General features: G+C 40.2%; 1 pseudogene; it reads right to left on the reverse strand.

Moving 5' to 3' along the window:
• Window positions 1-6,881: 6,881 nt before the first annotated feature.
• On the reverse strand, window positions 6,882-7,967 carry LOC136403346 (large ribosomal subunit protein uL10 pseudogene; annotated as a pseudogene).
• Window positions 7,968-19,810: the final 11,843 nt, after the last annotated feature.

Genomic DNA, 19,810 nt, shown 5'->3' on the forward strand with positions numbered 1-19,810 from the left:
CATAATGTTTACATTTATCAAATCATCACACTGTACACTTTGAATATTTTACAATTTTTTTTTGTCAATGCTATCTCAATAAAGCTGAAAGAATAAGAAAAACATGTCCATATCCTAATCCTGGGAACCTGCTAGTATGGTATCTTAGACACATCAGAAACACTTTGAAGATGTGATTAAGGTTCAAGATCTTGAGAGAGCAAAGTTATCTTAGATTATCTGGGCCCAATAACATCATGTGAATCCTTTAAAGTGGAAAAGAACGAGGCCAATGAGTCTCTGAGAGGGAAGGGGTATGAGGAGGATCTGCCATTGCTCTCTTTGAAGTCAGAAGAACAGGTCATGAGCCAAAGAATATAGTGGCCCCCGAAGTAAGAATGTCCCTCAACTGACAGCCATAAGAAACTGAAGTTTGTCAGCAACCTAAATAAGCAAGAAAACGACAACTTCTGATCTTCAAAGAACTAGATTCTCCCTGGTGTATCATCAGGTAGGGAACACAGCCCTGCTGACACAGTGAGTCTAGCCCTGTGAGACCAGTGTGGGAGGCTGAGCCACAGAACTCTAAGACAATGAATTTGTCTTGTTTTAAGCCTCTAAAGGTGCGGTCAATTGTTATAGCAGCAATAGAAAACTAACGCACCCTGTATAGGGCTTGGAACATTGTGTATTCTCATCAGCAATTGATCAGAGTGTTTTCTTCCATCTTCGCAAACAGTATGTTGCCAGACTGTCGTTTTTGCCAGTCTGTAAGGTGAGAAAGAGTGCCTCAGTGCAATTCTAAATTGCATTTCTCGTATTACGATCGAGTTTGAGCTTCTTTACATTTATGTTTATTTGCATTAACTGAATATCTGTTCATGTTTGTTGCTCACTTTCCTTTTGGGTTGTTGCTGTTTATTTAATCAAGTTTTAAGTGTTCTTTATATATTCAGATGATGACTATACATGTGATGGAAATTGCAACTATTTTCCTCCTAAATCATTCATTTTCCATGTGAATTTAGAGGTAAGCATTGACCTTTTTATTATTTTCTTTAGTTTCTACAAATCTTTCATCAGATTGTTGTAGGTCGCTGGGTAACACCAGCTAAAATGCCACCACGTGCCCTTACAAATGCCCTTGTAAGATTTCCTTTTAAGGGTAGAAATAGACCCAAGAGAAGAAAGAGCTGTTGTATAAACTTGCTTTTTTCACTTTCTCACCTTCAGCTTGAATTCTAGAGCGGCCACCACAAGGGGGAAAAGACTGATTATAATACCTGGGTTGTAGCAAATATAGCACTTTGCAGCAGTCTTCAATTAAAAGTTGCATACTTAGACTTAAAGCTGTCCGAGAACCCAGCACTTGGCATTTCATATCAACAGAGGCAGTGGTATTATTATTCACAGTGAAATGCTGACAGGCCCTTCTCTGCAATGACACCAGCCAGCTCAGGTTATAATTACCTTTGTGACATCATCGCCTCCTCTGCTATGTGCACAGCAAGTGAGCTCTTGCTTGGGAGACAGATTTGCATTTATAGCCAAAGAGTTGTTCCTTTTTAATTTGAATCAGGTTTACTGATAGCCGGGAGAAGGGGGAGGGAAGAAACACTGTTGTAATTTGAGTATCATGAGGAGAAACAATAAACACTTAAACGATGAGGAGGTGATCATCATCCAGTCGGAGACAGAAGATCAGGATTTAAGCCAGGCATTTCTGACAAGGATATCAGCGCTAGGTTCATTAACTGCCCTTCCTGCTTTCAGAATATTTTAAATGTGGCAATTTACATTGAAATGCATTTAGTGACACCATCTTCTCATTACTGTCAGTTTACATTTAGGTTCGTAAACTCTAATTGTAAATAAAATATGCTTTTCATTACAATGTCTATTTAGTAGAATATGGTAGGAAATTAGAGGCATAATCATGAGCTAAATTATTAATTCAGTGATATTTTTCAGGTGCCATATGTAGCTACTCCTCTGTGCATAATGACTGTGCACGTAGTGGTTCAATTAGGTCCAGATCTCCGTGCTCTGCCTCGCCTTCCCTAGCTTTATCTTATTTTGTTTTTTGCTTCTCCACTTCTTCACTGGTACATGGTAAAAGGGGGTAGGTTCTCAAGCCGTCAGCCTGTAATTATTTACGCCATTATATTTATTTCATTTCACTAAATTTCAAGGAGGCCCCCAATAAGTAGAATCCTTCTTCCCTGTCCGTATTCTAAATATTTGAGAAGACACATTGGGGGATCAAACAATCGGCTTTATTATGAAAAGAGATTAAGTTGGAGGAGGTAATATAGTCTGTGCACCAAATGGACTAGGATTTGGGAGATTCCTGGGCTGTCGTGATCATTGTAAACAGGGCAGGCTCACCCTGGAGGGGGCTGAATAATGGCCATTGGAGATATCAGGCCCTAATTCCTGGCACCTGTCAAGTTTTTGCAGCTGTGATCCTGAGATGAGATTTTTCCAGGTTATCAAAAATAGGCTTTTTATGCCATAGAAGTGCCCTGGTAAGAGGCCAAGGGAGCTAGGACAAACAGAAGAGTGGGAGGGAGTGTGACCAAAAGGCAGAGAATGGAGTGCAGCAAGGAACAGACTGTCCTGAGAGCCTTCGGATGGACTGTGGCTTTGCTGGTCTTGGCCCAGTGAGACCAACTTTGGACTTCTGGTCTTTAACCTGTGAGAGAATACATATTTCTATTGTTTTCAGCCAGAAAAGTTGAAGTAATTTGTCATACATAACATACTTAGGAAACCAATATGCTCCCCAACTATCTGTGGCCGACAGCCACCAGAGGTGCTAAGGACGATGGCTCTCAGGAGGGAGAAGAGCTGAGAGGGTCATTTATGTCCCGTTTGTGCTCACCACTCACACTCCAGTATTTGGGAGGCAGAGTGATTTAAAAACAGGGAGGGACCAGGGATGTGTTTAGGGTAATTTCTCTTCATAGAAAATGGCCTCTCTTCCTTTGATTCATGAACATCCCTAAAAGTTAATATAACAACTGCAATGTTAAAATAACTTTTGGTGTTTAAATATCATGGTCATTATTAAGTCTGAACAAAGGCTGAAGTTGAAATTCGACATCAAAGGGCTTTGAAGGTCAAGACTGACATTGTGTATTAGAACAAGAACACACACTACTCATAAAGTTGAAAATTTACTTGACTCTCCATCTCACAAACCACTTCTAGGTTGCACATGGACAGAGTGGAAGGGGAAGTTATTTTTTTGTCTTGTTTAAAAAAAGAAGTAAACTGGTATTATTTTCAAATTTCCTACTCATCTTCAACTGTAAAATGATACTATCTACTGTACTTGTAAATGTCTAAGTTTGTCCTACTTTAAGATATTTTCTCTCCATATTGAATAATTTTATGGAGAAATGACTATATGTATCTATATGAAATCTCTTCTTATTACATGCTTCACTCTGCTTTAAAAAAAACTGACAAACCAGAGAAAGGTTTGTCAAAAATCCAAAGACACATATAACACAGAAGCATCACCTACTGACCCAGCCTCAGAGGAACATGATTCATGCAGTATAACCATTTGTTCACAGTTACTGTCTTCTGTTTCTTATGGTTTTCCTAATATGATATGTTAAATATCATTTCCCATGACAGGTCAAAATAAACTAAGGTTTGTTTAATATTTATTAGGTGCCAACCAGGCACAAAGTATTATTCATTGAACAAAACAAAGACCTCAACTATGTTTAATTTATTTTCTTACAGCTGAAGTGTCCTCTGGAGAGTGTGATTTAATTCTACTGGAAGAATATCTTTGCCTAACTTGGGCAGATGTAAGCAATGAACAATATACTTGACACAGAAATAATAGATATGACATGGAAACCATGCAAGCAATGGAGAATGATTTTCTTTCTTGCAAATGCACACTAACTGTTGGACAAAATATTTGAATATGCCATTCCCACTGGCTGAAGGAGGGATAAAAAGAGGTAACAATGTTCCATTCATATCCTAGCTCTTGGAAGCAGGTCCCCTGGGCCTAAAAGAAACTGGGATAAACCAGAGAATCCAGTGTTATAAGCATTGGACTTTATGAAAATGGGAATATATTATCCTTTCTATTTGTCTTCAGAGTATAGTTCATAGAACTCTTTGGGAAACTCTGTTTTTCTTTCTTTTGTTTTTCAGCAAACAGGTGCTTGTGTTTTTGAATCTGTTGTCTATGCATATTTTTCTATATTTAGCATATTTATGCATATGTTAATTATTCTATATTGATATCTCATGCTTCCAAAAAATATTTTTTCTTTTGTGTTTTATTATAACATATTATTTCTATATGTCCTTACCACAGTGGTATTGAGAAGGTATTTAATAACATTTCTCAATTGATATGAGTAGTAAGAGAAAGTGAGAATGGCTAGAATGTGGAGAAATAACATGGCCTGTAGAATTTAAGGGGTCAAACCAAATTTGTGTTGTTTAATCAGTTTTTTTATTTCTTTTTAGACTCTATTATGTCACTATCACTGTAATATCACTTGTATATTTGGAGTATATAAAAAAGAAATGAATTGGGACAGTCATTCATGATATCTGAGTGCTACTGAGGAAGAAATAATTTTCCTTAATCAATAGATTATGTCATGTGATTCTAAAAGCTGAAAACTCAACAAAAACATTTTTTAATGTTTTACACCTCTGCAGTTACCATTACTCTTTTATAGACTTTTAATGCCATAATCTTCTTTGAATGATTTAATTGCCTTTGCTTTTCAATGTACATTTAACCTCTTTTCAAGTGAATATTGCCATCTTACTGTTTCAAAGTATATTTGATTGTCTGTAAACAAGTAAATTCTCCTTCAGTGAATCACTAAGCAATTCTTGGAAATGATTTGATGGATAGGTGGGACAAGTCATAAATATATATATATATATATATATATATATATATATATATATATATATATATATATTTTAAGGCTGTCATTTTTGTGTATTAAGACTGGACTATTCCCATAGTCCAGTTCTTAAAAAGTTTGTGTATGTGGTCTTTTTCCTACAACCCTATCCAAAGAGTTTTTAAAAATTTTTATACATAAGAGATAGTTAGGAAAAAAAAAGCCTGATATAACTGAAATAAAACTAACAAAGAATATTTTAAGAAGTTACAGAGAAAATTGTAAAACATTATTGAAGAAAATTATAGAAGACCTAAACCAATAATTTGATACACCATATTCATGGAGATTATTTTCTTAAAAGTTGTTGATTCTCCATAATTTCCTATTCCTGTTACATGTTTTCTTCTGTATAAGAGAAAGAAAGAAAAACCTGATTTTACTGAGTTTAATGAAAGTACAAAGTTTCCTAAATAGTTGGGAAACTTCTGAAGAAGATTATCATGGTGAAACATTGCTTATCAGATGACAATGTATCATAATGCAGTATTAATTAAGTATTAGTTAAGGAATTGTGGCATTTGTTCAGGAACAGACAAATAGATTAGTGGAACTGAGAATCCAGAAACAGTTCTTTTGTTAGTCCTGAAAAAAAAATCCACTCATTCAAGAGTTACTAATCACCACATTCAAGAAATTGTGAGTAATAAAGGTGAAGAGACTGGCCTTGGCCAGTTAGTTCAGTGGTTGAGTGTCGGCCCAGCGTATGGATCTCCCAGGTTTGCTTCCTGGTCAGAGCACACAGGAGAAGCTTCTATCTGCTTCTTCACTCCTCCCCCTCTTGCTTCTTCTCTCTCTCCATCTCTCTCTTTCTTTCTCTCTTTCCCTTCTCCTCCTGCAGCCATGGCTCGTTTGGAGCAAGTTGGCCCAGGGCACTGAGGATGCCTTCATGACCTCTGCCTCAGGTGCTCAGAAGAGTTCAGTTACTGAGCAAAGGAGCAATGCCCCAGATGAGCAGAGCATCGCCCTCTAGTGAGTTTGCTGGTTGGATCCCAGTCTGGGTGCATGCGGGAGTCTGCCTCCCTTCCTCTCACTGAATTAAAAAAAAAAAGTGAAGAGTAAAAAGTACAAATTAGTAGTTACAAAATAGTCACTGGGATATAAAGTACAGCACATAGGGAATATAGTCAATAATACTATAATAACTACATATGGTGTTAGATGGGTATTGGAAATACCGAGAGAAATGCTTTGTAAAGCATATGATTGTCTAACAACTATGCTGTACAACTGAAACTAATAGAAATAATATTGTAATGTAAACTGTAATTGAAAGTAAAGTTAGAAAAAGAATTAAGTGCGGAATGGATCAGTGAAGGTGAAATTCTGCATGACTGCAAAAGTACTTAAAAATCACAGGTCTACATCTTGTTGGAAGTGCCTGATTGTGGTTCCACTGTGGGAAGAGACACTGAAACACATTTGTGCATAAGGAACACATGAGTCTCATTTTAGGGCTAGTGAGACTAAAGAGTTGATTGTATACATGTCCATCCTCATCAGAGTCAGTCAGGCAGTTAGTAACTTTAGGGGTCATGAATCTAACAGGACTGAAGCAGACAGGTGTGCTGACAGCTCAAGGCCTGCTTCCTAGATAACAGGTTGTGTGAACCCAGCCATTACTTGCTGGGGCAGACGGGACAGAGGAAGCCCAGCTCCTGGGTATTCCTGGCTCAACAGCTCTAGCAGTCCTCAGGAAAGCAGCAAAGACAACCTCTCACGCACTTGTTACTTCTGTTAGCAACAGCTAGTCGATTTAACACAGATCAGAGTGTAAATGCTGTCACATATGTTGAAGCCAAAAGGGACCTTGGGGCTCACCTAAACTGACCCACATTTGACCAATGCAGATCCTGAACCCTACTTAGTGCACAGTTGTGATTCAGCACCCACCTTTCTGACTCATAATCCAATCTTTATTATACAATGTTTCATTTTATTTTAGTTTTTTTTTTTTAAGAGAATTAAGCCCTTATTTCCTTGTTTCACAAACAGATGGTTGAACTGTTTGTGTTTTGGTGATAAGTCAAAGACTAAATTCCCATATCCTCGTCTGCCCTCCTCCGACTTTTCCTTTGCTTCAGCCTTTGCTGGGGCTGTGGGAGCAGCAGGAGCAGCGGTGGTGCAGCAGTCACAGGGCAGTGGCCAGGAAAGCAGACGGATCATTTAAGAAGGCCTTGACCTTTTCAGTAAGTGGGAAGTTGCAATCAGTCTCCATAGACAAAGCCAAGACCTGATGCACCCATTGATGATAAAATGGGGTCCTGATACAAAAGTTGAGTAACAATCTACAGACATACACTGGCAGCCTTGTGGACACCCCCCAGGGAAGAGGGAATGCAGTTTTCTTCCTGACGTCAAACACTTCCGGGTGGTAAATACGGCAGCTGGCAGACACTTCCGGGTGGTAGATACGGCCGCTGGCAGACACTTCCGGGTGGTAGATATGGCTGCTGGCAAATGCCTGCCGGATGGTCAGCCCACAGGAGAAGGGGAAGATGTTCAGGAGTGTGGCTTCACTGCTCCCCCCTTTTGTCTCCAGTCTTAATCAGCTGCACTCAGGATTGCAATGGTACCCCTGGAGGTTTTAGGGGTGATGCCTAAAAACTGGAAAAAGGAGGTCTTCTCAGGCCCCCAGATCAGTGTTCTAGGCTGGTGCAGTGACCTCATACAGGGCAGTGACACCAGCAGGGGCAGTAGCTGGCATCTTATTGGCCATCATCATGTCACTGATCTCAGCGAGGTCCTCCGTGGTGAACACAAGGCCCACGTTCCCTCGGGTATGAGGCAGCAGTTTCTCCGGAGCGGGGCTGTTTTCCGCTGCCCTCGAGGGCCGTGCGCATCCCGGTGCTGTCACCCGCCCTTCAGCACCACGGCCTTCCCGCGGAGGGACAGGCCGGCCTGCGGCGTCTGCTCCGAGCCCGCACTGTCTGTTTCCACAACGGAGTATTCTGGATAATCATTCAGAAGTGGAATGACCTTAAGAAAGCAGCTGGACTTTCAGGTCGCCCTGTCTTCTCCGGGCATCACAGTGGTCCTTCAGAGATTGCCATCCAGGGTTTAAAGATGATGTCACTGTCACTGGGACACCTCGTGAGAGGTACAGTGTGCCATTTTAAAGTTAAGCATCTGACAACAAAAATTTATGTCTGTTCTCTAGTTGATGACACAGAAATATAATTTTGCCAACATTAATGAATACAGCTATCACAATCTTAGTATGCCGCTGAAAGGAGCAGATCTTTTAAAAGTTTTATCCGTGGAAATAGGAATGTAAATAAAAATCGTTTAAATAATTTCCAGCACATTATTTTAAAAATGAATAGTAGATGAAAACAACTAAATTTTTTTAATTCAAAGTGATATCATTATAAAAATATGAAAATTAATTTTTATATTATTAGGTCTCAAACAGGAGTCTAGTTCTGAATCACCTGGTAAGTTTTAAAAATCACACATGCCTGACCCCTACCACAGGCGACTGAAACAGAATCTCTGGCTTGGGCATGGTATAAGTATGCTTTGAAAGATACAATTGGAAAAATGATACAATTTGTATCAACAACGTGGAAAATTCAACTCTTTTATAAACACTGAATAGAAAAATAAAAATTACAACATCCATAATTTAGACAAGTATTAAAAAAAAACCCTTCTTTTCTACCAGATGTTCCACCACTCCAAACATCTTTGCAGTCATATTGCATAAATAGACGGCACTGTGTCCAGATGTGGATACATAAAACGATTATATTTCAATTATAAATTTGGATGGGAAATAGAGCAGAGAAAACAACGACAAAAATTCATGGAAAATTCTCAAACCTCATTTCCGCTGAGAGTTCCCAGAACTTCACTTATCAAATCCTTTGCCGAGCCTGTTTCCAAGGAGTCATGCTGGCTGCCTTGAGCCCTATAACCTTGGCCTCCATTTGGAATGGATAAAATGAATAGTGAGGTCTAGATGATGCAGCAAGAAAGAGAAGGAAAAGGAACAGAGGGTCCAGAAGACTCATAATTAATTCTTAAAGACTCCAGAGTTAGCTAAAATGAGAAGAAAACTTGATCCCCAGAAAACTGAAATGGCAGCTGAAAAGCTGGTGAATGGTACTTGCCCACATTATTGGCAATGGCAAGAGTTAAAAAAAAAAAAAAAAAAAAAAAAAAAAAAAAAATATATATATATATATATATATATATATATATATATATATATATATATATATATATATATATACTGAGTTTAAGACTAGCATACACATAAAAATAGTTATAATAATTTCAGAACAGGGTAGATTATAAAATGGATTTCTGGTATTTTGTATTTTTTATAGAGACCTAGGCATTCCCCAAAGGATGAACTGCACCCATCATAGGTTAAGAGGAAGCCAACTACCAATTTAAAGTCTTAGCCACAAGTTGTAGTTTAGAAGGGTTACTAATTTGGGAAATTAAATTAAAATCTACAACCTTGTCTCTATTTTGTCCTGTTTGTTTTTTTGTTTTGTTTTGTTTTTTAATTTGGAGAGGTGGGAGAGACAGCCAGGAACAGACAGGAAGGGAGAAGGATGAGAAGCATCAACTCATCATTGGGGCACTTCAGTTGTTCATTGATTGCTTTCTCACATGTGCCTTATCTGGGGGGTTACAGCTGAGCCTGTGAGCCCTTGCTCAAGCCAGCGACCATGGAGTCATGTCTATGAGCCCATGCTCTAACCGGCCACCCTGTGCTCAAGCTGGTGAGCCTGTGCTCAAGCTGGCGACCTCAGGGTTTCAAACCTGGGTTCTCAGCATCCCAGGCTGATGCTCTATCCACTGTACCACTGCTTGGTCAGGCTTGTCTTCTGCCTTAGTGCTTTATTTACAGAGATAAAGTTCTCTTACTTATGGGCAACGGAGCAAAAAGAAAGGAAACACAACTCCTTTGTGACATACTTGCTTTATATCACAGTTTGGTTTCCTGGCAGCTATCAACACCTTTTGTTCCATCATGGCAGGAGTAATCCACTCCAGCCAGGACATTTTCTCCCGGCTGGAATATCTTCCTACTGGCGAGAATGAAGTGGAAGTCCACTGCTTTGTATTTGGTTTCTCTCTTAACAACCTCATCTTTCAATGACATCACTCTCAGCACTGAGATATAACTGCACTTCCCCAGCTGCCTGATAGTGAAGCAAAGGTTACCTTCTATCTTACAGCAATGTTGTCATTAAAGAGCTCTATTTCATAGACGTGACAACACAATGAATAAGATTTCCTCCAAGTGTGCGCAAAGGCCAAAGCAACCTTTACAATGGGAAACCAATGAGGCAGCAGGATTCAAAGAGCCTCCCTAACAGATAACCAGTTTGGCTGTCTCAGATATCATCCCACCCTTCAGCAAAGAGTGACTGTTTTGTGTTTAACTTGATCTTTGTTTTGTTCTTTGGCACTCAAAATAAAACAAAGAAAAAGGGCCTATGTATACTGAATAGATGGGTAGGATATGGGTGCATTGTAGCCGTTTATCAATCGTCCTTGTCTTCATAATGACTTGGATTTCACAGAGACTTAGAAAAGTAATTTGATAGAATCTTAAAGAGAATCATTGTGAAAGTTCTAAAAATTAGAGAGAGAGAGAGATTTGGAAAACATTGATAAACCTTCAGGAAAATATTCTTTTGAGTGACATTGTATTTCTATTAGTTTGGCGTGTTAACTACTAATGGGAGTAAATGTCTAGTCAAGATTTTCCTTTGCTGAGAAAAAGCCATTTTGACAATGATTTCATTGGATTTCTGTATGAAATTGTTTAACTAGAAGCAAGGTGTCTAAGTAGCTTGAAACAAACAGGCTGAAAGTATTGCAGCAGGTAGAAAATATTGGCTTCCATTTCCTTGGTCTGTTCCAGCCAATGTTTACTTTAAGGGAAGAGAACAGCTCTCCTCTTCAACGCTCTCAAAATCCTTTTGCACAGTAAAAGCAAAACAAAACAGAACAGAAAACTCCCAAACATTCCAAAGCCCTTCTCTCCTACATCACTGTGATGAATAAACTTACATCACATAAATACAGGGCTGGCCAACAGTAGGTTTACAGCTGTGAGTGTGCAAAGCACAGCATTTATTCATATATTATGTATTAACTATCGCATTACTTTCCATATGAACAACTGTAAACCTAATTTTGGCTCACCCTGTATAGAAGCAGACAGTTGTTTTCTGAATAGACTGCTGTGACAAAGTAGAATGGGGTCATTTGAAAGCAGATCTCTCTGAAATACTTTCATGGGAGAGGTGAGGAGAAAGCCAAGAGTTGTTTTCTACCTCACAAGGCAATTTGTTCACACAGTGTGAGGGGCTTGCTCTCTAAGACAGCTGGCTTTTTCTTTTTCCAGCCTTCATTCTGCTGACCCTCCTGTTCACACCATTGTGGGACTGTTCTACGAAGGTATTCTTAACCCAGGGTCCCTCCCACATTCCATCTGGCACTTGTACCTGGGAGACCTGATATAGTACCTCTCCCCACAAATGAGGAGAAAGAATATTTTAAAAATTTCTGGCATTTCTCTCTCTCTCTCTCTCTCTCTCCAACCTCTTAAGTTTCCAGCTTTTTCCAACATTTTTTTGCCCAAATTCCCTCTGTTCCCACAGCTCCTTTGCCTGATCTTATTTATTCTGAGGAGGAAGAAGGCTAGTATAATGCAAAGAATTATGGGTTTTTGGAGTTTGTTCCCTTCTCTGTTTTCAAAATGTGGAACCTTGAAAAAAAACCACTTAACTAGAAGCCTAGGCTTCAACAAGTATAAAATAGAGATGAGAAAAATAATGGGCTATTTTGATGATAGGTGAGATAATTTGGGAAGAGTCTCTTACCATGCTTGACAGATAATAGAACAATGCATGCCATTGTCGTTCCCTCTCCTGAAATGCTCCAACTCTGATTTTCTAATCATTCCCTCAGTAATGTATATATTTTTTTGAAAGCTGGAGATATTGGAGGCAGGTGGTTGAAAGGGTAAAGAAAGTTTTTTGACATTTATTCAGGTGCAAGTTCCCTTCTAAGATTTGAGAGTCTGAGTGGCAGCTGGTATTACAGGAGAGGGCTCTCACATTCTTCCACTTTAGATTTGTATTTCAAATTGGATGACAGTAAAACAGAGTCTGTTTCTATTTAGCAAATAGTCACTTCTAAAAATAAAGTATTTGAGATGGATTACATCTAGACTTAGCTCATGTCCCCAGCTCTAGGAATACTCTCTTTTGTTATTTGGGAACTATATTGCCAAATTAACTGTCCATTTATTCATGGGAAAGAATTAGTGCCACTTCATCATTCCAGGCTCGAGGGTGAGAAGGTGTTGCTGCTATTGCTTCATATAGAGTCTTTAATTATTTTTTCTTTCTCCTGGCTAAATGCCCAGGCATTCAGAAGTGTAATATTCAACCATGGTTATCCATTGGAATGACCCGGGTAGCCTTTATACACTCCAATGTCTAGTTCCTCCATAGACCAATGGAATCAGAAACTCTTGGGGTTGGACCTGGGCATAGGTATTTTTAACAGTTGTTCAGGTGACACCAACCTGCCTCTCAGGATTGAGAACCACTGATTAAGAAAAGGGACCCACCTGACCTGTGGTGGCCCAGTGGATAAAGTGTCGACCCGGAAAGCTGAGGTCACTGATTCGAAACCCTGGGCTGGCCTGGTCAAGGCACATATGGGAGCTGATGCTTCCTGCTTTTCCCCACCCTTCTCTCTCTCTCTCTCTCCTCTCTCTAAAATGAATAAATAACATCTTTTAAAAAAGAGAGAGGAAAGAGACCCTCAACTCTGAAAGTATTATTATTTTATAATAACTCCAGTGTGGGGTCTCAAACTAAAATAAATTTTGGCATGTAAGACATGCCATGTCTATTTTTTTTAACTTTCCTTTAAAAAATATTTTTCCCATGATATCCATGAGGGGAGGGGAGGTGGGGATAGAGAAATAAAGAAAAGCATCAACTCATTGTTCCACTTAGTTATGCACTCATTGATTGCTTCTCCTATATGCCCTGACTGGGGATTGAACTCATGATCTCAGTGAGCTGGAATGATGCTTTATCCCCTGAGCCACCTGGCTAGAGCTTCCTTTGTCTTGATACCTGTTTCCATTTTCCTGTATTCCTTAAATTATCTCTTAAATTATTCCAATAAACCCACCATGTTATGCTGGGTTTATTGGGTTAATAAATGGTAATCTAGGTCCTGGCCAGTTGGCTCAGTGGTTAAGCGTCGGCCTGGCGTGCAGGAGTCCTGGGTTCAATTCCCAGCCAGGGCACACAGGAGAGGCACCCATCTGCTTCTCTACCCCTCCCCCTCTCCTTCCTCTCTGTCTCTCTCTTCCCCTCCTGCAGCCAAGGCTCCATTGGAGCAAAGATGGCCCGGGCGCTGGGGATGGCTCTGTGGCCTCTGCCTCAGGCGCTAGAATGGCTCTGGATGCAGCAGAGCGACGCCCCAGAGGGGCAGAACATCGCCCCCTGGTGGGCATGCCGGGTGGATCCCGGTCGGGCGCATGCAGGAGTCTGTCTGACTGCCTCCCCGTTTCCAGCTTTGGAAAAATGAAAAAGAAAAAAAAAATAATAATAAACAAATAAATGATAATCTAGAAATGATTCAAGCAAAACCAAGTGCTTACAAGGGTTGAAGTTGAGTCTTTGGTCATGTGAGTGGTGATTGAGTCAGGAGGTTTGGGCTGGGCTTCAGAAGCAAAATTCCAAAACAAATCAAAGTTACAACACAAAGCAGCAGCCCTGTCTTTGGAAGTGTGTGCTCTGGTATGGTGGAGTGGCATCCAGTCTTGAACTGTCCTCTTGTGTGTACTTTTGTTTTCTTACAATCTAATTTCCATACAAATCTCCAAGTTATCTAAAAATACAAATCATTCCTGTGCTTAAAACATTCCAGTAGCTTCTCACCACACACATAATAAAATCCAAATTCTGTTCAATGGACAACAAAGGCCCCTGCTTGCCTCTGTCCCCAACTTGTACCCTTGTCTGGTTTCTTACTCTGCTGCAGTCACCCGGCCCTCCCCTGTCCTTCAGGAACACAAGCTCAGTCTCCACCCTGACCATTGGTTCTTTTCTCCCTGTTTGGAGTGCTCTTTACCTGCCCACAGCAGGACCGTCGTGAACTTCTGAGCCACAGAAGCTCCTCCCCTCCCATCACACTCTGTCTCTCCTACATCTTCCTGGTGGCTTTGCTTCATGGTGCTGTCACTTTCTCCGATCAGCATGTTCATTTTGTTTTCTTCCTAGAAGGCAAATTCTGCAACTTCAACTTTAACTTACTCTCTGCTGTGTCTTCAGCATACAGCCCTGCTGACCCACATGTCTCTCTAGAAATATAAGAAAAACTGTCCCTCTTGCCTGACCAGGTGATAGTGCAGTGGATAGAGCATTGACCTGGGACGTGGAGGACCCAGGTTCAAAACCCCCAGGTAATTGGCTTGAGGACAGGGTCACCACCTTGACCACAGGGTTGCTGGCTTGAGCGTGGGATCACAGACATGACCTGATGGTCACTGGCTTGAAGCCCAAGGCCCCTGGCTTAGGCCCAAGGTCGCTGGCTTGAGCAAGGGGTCACTGGCTTGCCTTGAAGCCTCCTGGTCAAGGCACATATGAGAAACCATCAGTGAACAACTTAAGTGCCGCAGCCATGAATTGATACTTCTCATTTCTCTCCCTTCCTGACTGCCTGTCTCTCTCCCTCTCACTAAAAAAAAAATAGAAAAGAAAAAGTGTCCTTCTTGACAGACACAGGGCTGCTGACTCAACTCCACAGACCCATAGCTCTATGAGTCGTTTTGAGCAATTTAGAAAGAAGCATTGCTTCTTCCAGGCAGATGCAGGCCTCCACTGAGGTGTGTAGGCAGACAGTGGGATTCAGTTTAGTCCTTGCTCTGCACAATGGTAGGAGGTGGCCAGAGTGCTGAAATGTGGAAGATACTCAGTAACTTTTTTTATTTAAAGATGGGGTCTTGCTATATTGTGCAGGCTGGGAGGCAGTGGTTATTCACAGGTGCTATCCCACTACTGATCAGTATGGGAATTTTGATTTGCTTTATTTTCAATCTGGGCCAGTTCACCCTCCTCAGGCAACCTAGTAGTCTCCTGCTCCAGGGAGGTCACCATCTTAACGCCAAACTTAGGGCAGACACCTAATTGGCATAGTGCACTATAGCCCAGAACTTCTAGGCTCAAGCGATTCTCCTGCCCGTTTCCCTAGTAGCTGGGACTACAGGCCTGTGCCACTGAACCTGGCCTGTCACTGTTTACTGAGTGAATTTAAGGGGGTGGCTGTGGCAATGTTCATGAGCAGAGCACATTCTTCTGGGTCTGGATGTGGCAAAGGTGGCTGCAAGCGTCGTATGCCAGTAAATAGATAATATACCAATCACCACCTGGCTTTTCATGTCTGCCAATTTACCTGGTGTAAATAGCCTCACCATGGGCCATTTTTACCCTTTGAGTAGTGCAAACGTTCATGTACATTGTCGTGCCTCCTGACCAGAGTATGACCATACTTGTATAAGGCAACATTAAAAAAAGGCAAATGTATGTTCTTGTTTCCATAAATTGGTTATCAAACAAACATGATTTTAAGTTAATAAAACTGTAACTGGAACTAATTTCATTTTTTGAAAAAAAACAAAAACACCTTACTCCCTGGGATCAGCGAGGATGAAAAAAAACTCTCACTACTCGAAGGGTTACACTTCTAACATAATAGCAATGTCTCACAACATTCCTTAATACTTTCACAAGCCATTGAGATGATGTCAATGGCTCATACCGGCTCCCACACAGCCAATCCACCCCTACCCAGTATTGAATCTTAGGAATCTCAAATTCTAGGTCAGAAAAAAATGACTAACCCCTCACTTCCTTGTAGCACAGGCCGAGGTTGTTTATACACTGTGTGCTGGCATCGTTGTGCATGTGAGGACCAGGAAACGGCTTGTCTTCTGGTAGAACAGGGAGCTCCAAGGTATTTTTGAAAATGGAGTGGAGGAAAACAAAATTAAGACTGACACCACAACCTGATTCATTGAATCTTGCTTTCTTCATCTACAAAAGAAACATTTTGGACTAAATATTCTCCACTTTAACTGATCAGATGAGCATGCTATATGCCATATGGGGATTACTGTAAGGAAGGGAAGACCAGAAGGTCTGTGGTTTCTACATGTGAATGAGTTTGTACTATGCGTATAAGGAACATATCAATCTTTCTAGGACATTGAGTAATCCTCCTACTTTCTTTCTAGTTGAAATAAAATGATTTAGGTTAAATTTGCCCTGGAACTAAAACTGAGGCTTAAGAACTTTTCCAAATGCCAAGGACACTATTAAGAACCCAAGTCTTGCCACTTTTTTTTTTCTGTCAGAGCTTGTATACTGGTTTTCCTCTCCACTTCTCCACACACCCCATTTGACATCCTTTGTTTGACTCTGGATTTCAAGCAAAAGTTCAACACGCGCCCAGCAACTCAGACACAAAGGAAATCCAAACCATCGAGCTGCCGAAGCATAAACCACTGTCATCAAGGGCTCAGGAACGGCTTTAAGGGTTATAATTTCTGATGTTGAGCTATCACTTTGCTGGGCAAATACTAGTGTTGAAATATATTATTACTGCCCCTCTCCCTATTCCAACCAACCACCAGAGTAAACATCCAAGTCACCGGAAAAAAATCAAGTGTGTATGAATAAGATGGGAGCCCTTTGCGGCAGCCTTGAGACAGTGGACACCAAGCTCTAATAGAGTCTGTCATCCTCCCATGAGCCACTGAATCATGTTTATATATAACTTGCATATTAAAAAGCATCAGCCAAAATCAATGGTGCTGATATAAAAATATCTTAATAGCCAGTAACTGACTAATGAATACTGCTGTGATAACAGTTTAATTTGAAGAATTCTGACAGCTGGTTGCTTTGATGAGCATGGTTTCCAAGGAGTCCTCGTCCCATGCTGAGAACATCTCTAACCTGCTGATTGATAGCAGCAGTGCAGAACTGTTTAATGTCACCACCTCTCAGCTAAAGTAATAATAAACAGGAATGTTATGGTTTATTTTTCTGTATGAATTGTTCAGGCTCTGTATGGTAAGTACCAACTCAATAGGGGATAATAGCGGCCATTCTCCTGGGAGTTGTAACTGGAGGTGAGCTTTTCTTCTTTCTCTTTTCTGGGTTTTTTATTTATTTTTTTAAAATTTTTTATCAGCAAGGTTTATATATCAGAATGAATGTAGAAATTATTGGTTTTCTGGTGGATTTGTTTTATTCTTTTACATAGCTCTTGCTCATCCCATTCTGCTTAGCAAATGTAATTATTCTGGTTAAGATGTAGCTTCCCTATTATTTCTCAACTTCCCAAGATAGTTTAAAGCAGACAGCTTGGGCATGAAATATATGGTTCTACAGCTATCTTAATTATACTGCGTGACTCTGGGTTTGATTTGGAATAGCAATGTCTGGGAAGTGAAGTTAATCTCTACAGATTTAGGACGATTGCCAAAAAGATTCATTGATTTTTTTTTCCAGAAGCACAATCTTTTATTGTATAAATGTCAGAAGCTTCACATTATTAGGAAATGTGTCAAGAAGCTCAAGGTATAATAACATTCTTCAGAGAGCCTGATTCTGAAGGCAGTGCAATGAAATGTTCCAAAAGTAAACATGTCTTACATTCTTAGAGAATAAAGCTCTGGGATTCATTTTAATTAGTCATTTTGAATAGGACGAGACCTCCACTGGGTGCTTTGATGTGAAAGCCCTGGATATGATATATGACCATGCCCTGGTCACCCAGAGCTTTCTAAGCTCAGACAGTGCGTCCTCAGCAGTCCTGGCACAAAAGATACAAACTTGGAATTTAAGGCTTCAGAGATGAATTATGAAAAATCACTGGGATTTGTTCTAGTGCAGAGGTCATAAAAATAGAAGATAATATTCTGAGCTGCATCACCTAGCTTGGTAGAGCTTTTGTAGGTCCTGAAACTAAGGGAAAATCCTCAGCTTTGGACAATGTGTTACTTAGGGCAATTTTTATTGCAAGTAATAGAATACCTACTCAAAGTGGCTTAAAAAACAAAGAGAATATAGGGGTTCGCATACCTAGAAAGTCCAGAAATTGGGTGGGCTTCAGGCATGTGGGATTATGAGAATATAGGGGTTCGCATACCTAGAAAGTCCAGAAATTGGGTGGGCTTCAGGCATGTGGGATTCAGAGGTCAAAGACATCATGGGGGTTTGAGCTCCATTTAGCATTCTTCATTGTGCTGTACCCTGTGTGCTGATCCATTCTCAGCTAGCTCCTAAGCATACCCCACTCCATCCTTTGTCTAACGACCTCAAGGTGAGGTCCTAAGATTAATGCAAATTTGACTCCCCCTCTTGGCAGAGTGTTCAATGTCACTGGTTGGCTTAGATATGGAAACTCATGGATGCCCAAATGGGAGAGTTAGGAAAAGTGTCATGGGTACAGATGAGGCAGCGACAGCAGGGTTTTCAGGGATGGGCACACTCTTTATTTTTTTTCTGAAAAAAATTAAGTTTGCCTTAATGGCCAGAAGGTACAGACCTTATTTCAAACCTCTACATGCCACTGTGTTAATGTTTTCAAGTTTGACTGAAAACGCCACAACCAGTCTTTACTGCCCAGACAACAGCATCTACCTATTCAGCTTATCACTCAAGACTTCAGAGTAAGAGTTCGTCTGAACTTTCCAGATTAGACTTCAACTATTCTTCAGCGGGGGCACTACTCTCCAACTACGCTGTTCTTATCCCACTCTGTGCCTTTGCTCTTTCTCTTCCTCCATCTGTCATCAGTGTCCTTTTCTCCGAACAGTCACATCTGACTTAGCCCTGAATGTTCAATTATAGAAGGCACGGTATAGTAATTATGACCATAGGCGCTTGAGTAATACTGTGTAGGTTCTCTGCTCTATTAGCAGGTTATTTAAACTTGCTCAGCCACAATTTCCTTGTACTTAAAGTGAGACTATAATGATACCTAACGCAAGTGTTGTTGTGAGAATTAAATGAGTTAACATATGTGAAAAGCTTAGAACAATGCCCGGCCCTTGGCAAGCATTCAATAAGTGTTAGCTATTATTACAATGCTCTGTGAAATCATTCTCTGACTATCCCATATCTTTCCTTCCATTAAACTCCTGCACTATTTTGGCCTGAATTCATTGTGTAGTTAGACATACGCATGGTCAGGTAATAATACAGGAGGCGGGCTCTTGTTAGGTACTTCCTGTTTCCCTGCGTAATACACAATTCAATGGCATAAACTTACATGGAAGGTATCTAGCAAGTATATGTTGAAGAAATGGGATGTGGCTAAAAATATTCCTATGCATTCAAAAGGGTCACAGTTGGCTAAAAGTCCCAATTAAGAAAACTCACTTGGAAACCTGTACGATCAAATATTATTTGGGGCAAAATAAACAAAAAAATATGTCTCTAAATCTAGTGAGAAGTTGAGCTGTTAGTTACATAATTCAAGTTTAAAGATTCCATTTGGAAATATTTATTGAGGATTACATTCGTTTCCCCTCTATCAGCATATTTCTGGGCTGTTTACTAGATACAGGGAAGTTGAAGGTAGGATAATCTCAGACCTAACAGAATATTTAAACATTAAATTTATACATGTGTAAAAAAAAAAAAGGTACAAATCCTATATACTGAATAGGTGATAGGCATGTGTTTATCAGTTTGGAATAGAGCTTCCTCCCTTCCCCAGATGTAGTGATGAATGTTAGCACTATGGTACACATAGAAGGCTGTTCTATGTATACTGTATGAAGATAACAATAGAGATAT

Source organism: Saccopteryx leptura, chromosome 4 (genome assembly GCF_036850995.1).
Source record: "Saccopteryx leptura isolate mSacLep1 chromosome 4, mSacLep1_pri_phased_curated, whole genome shotgun sequence".
NCBI lineage: Eukaryota > Metazoa > Chordata > Mammalia > Chiroptera > Emballonuridae > Saccopteryx > Saccopteryx leptura.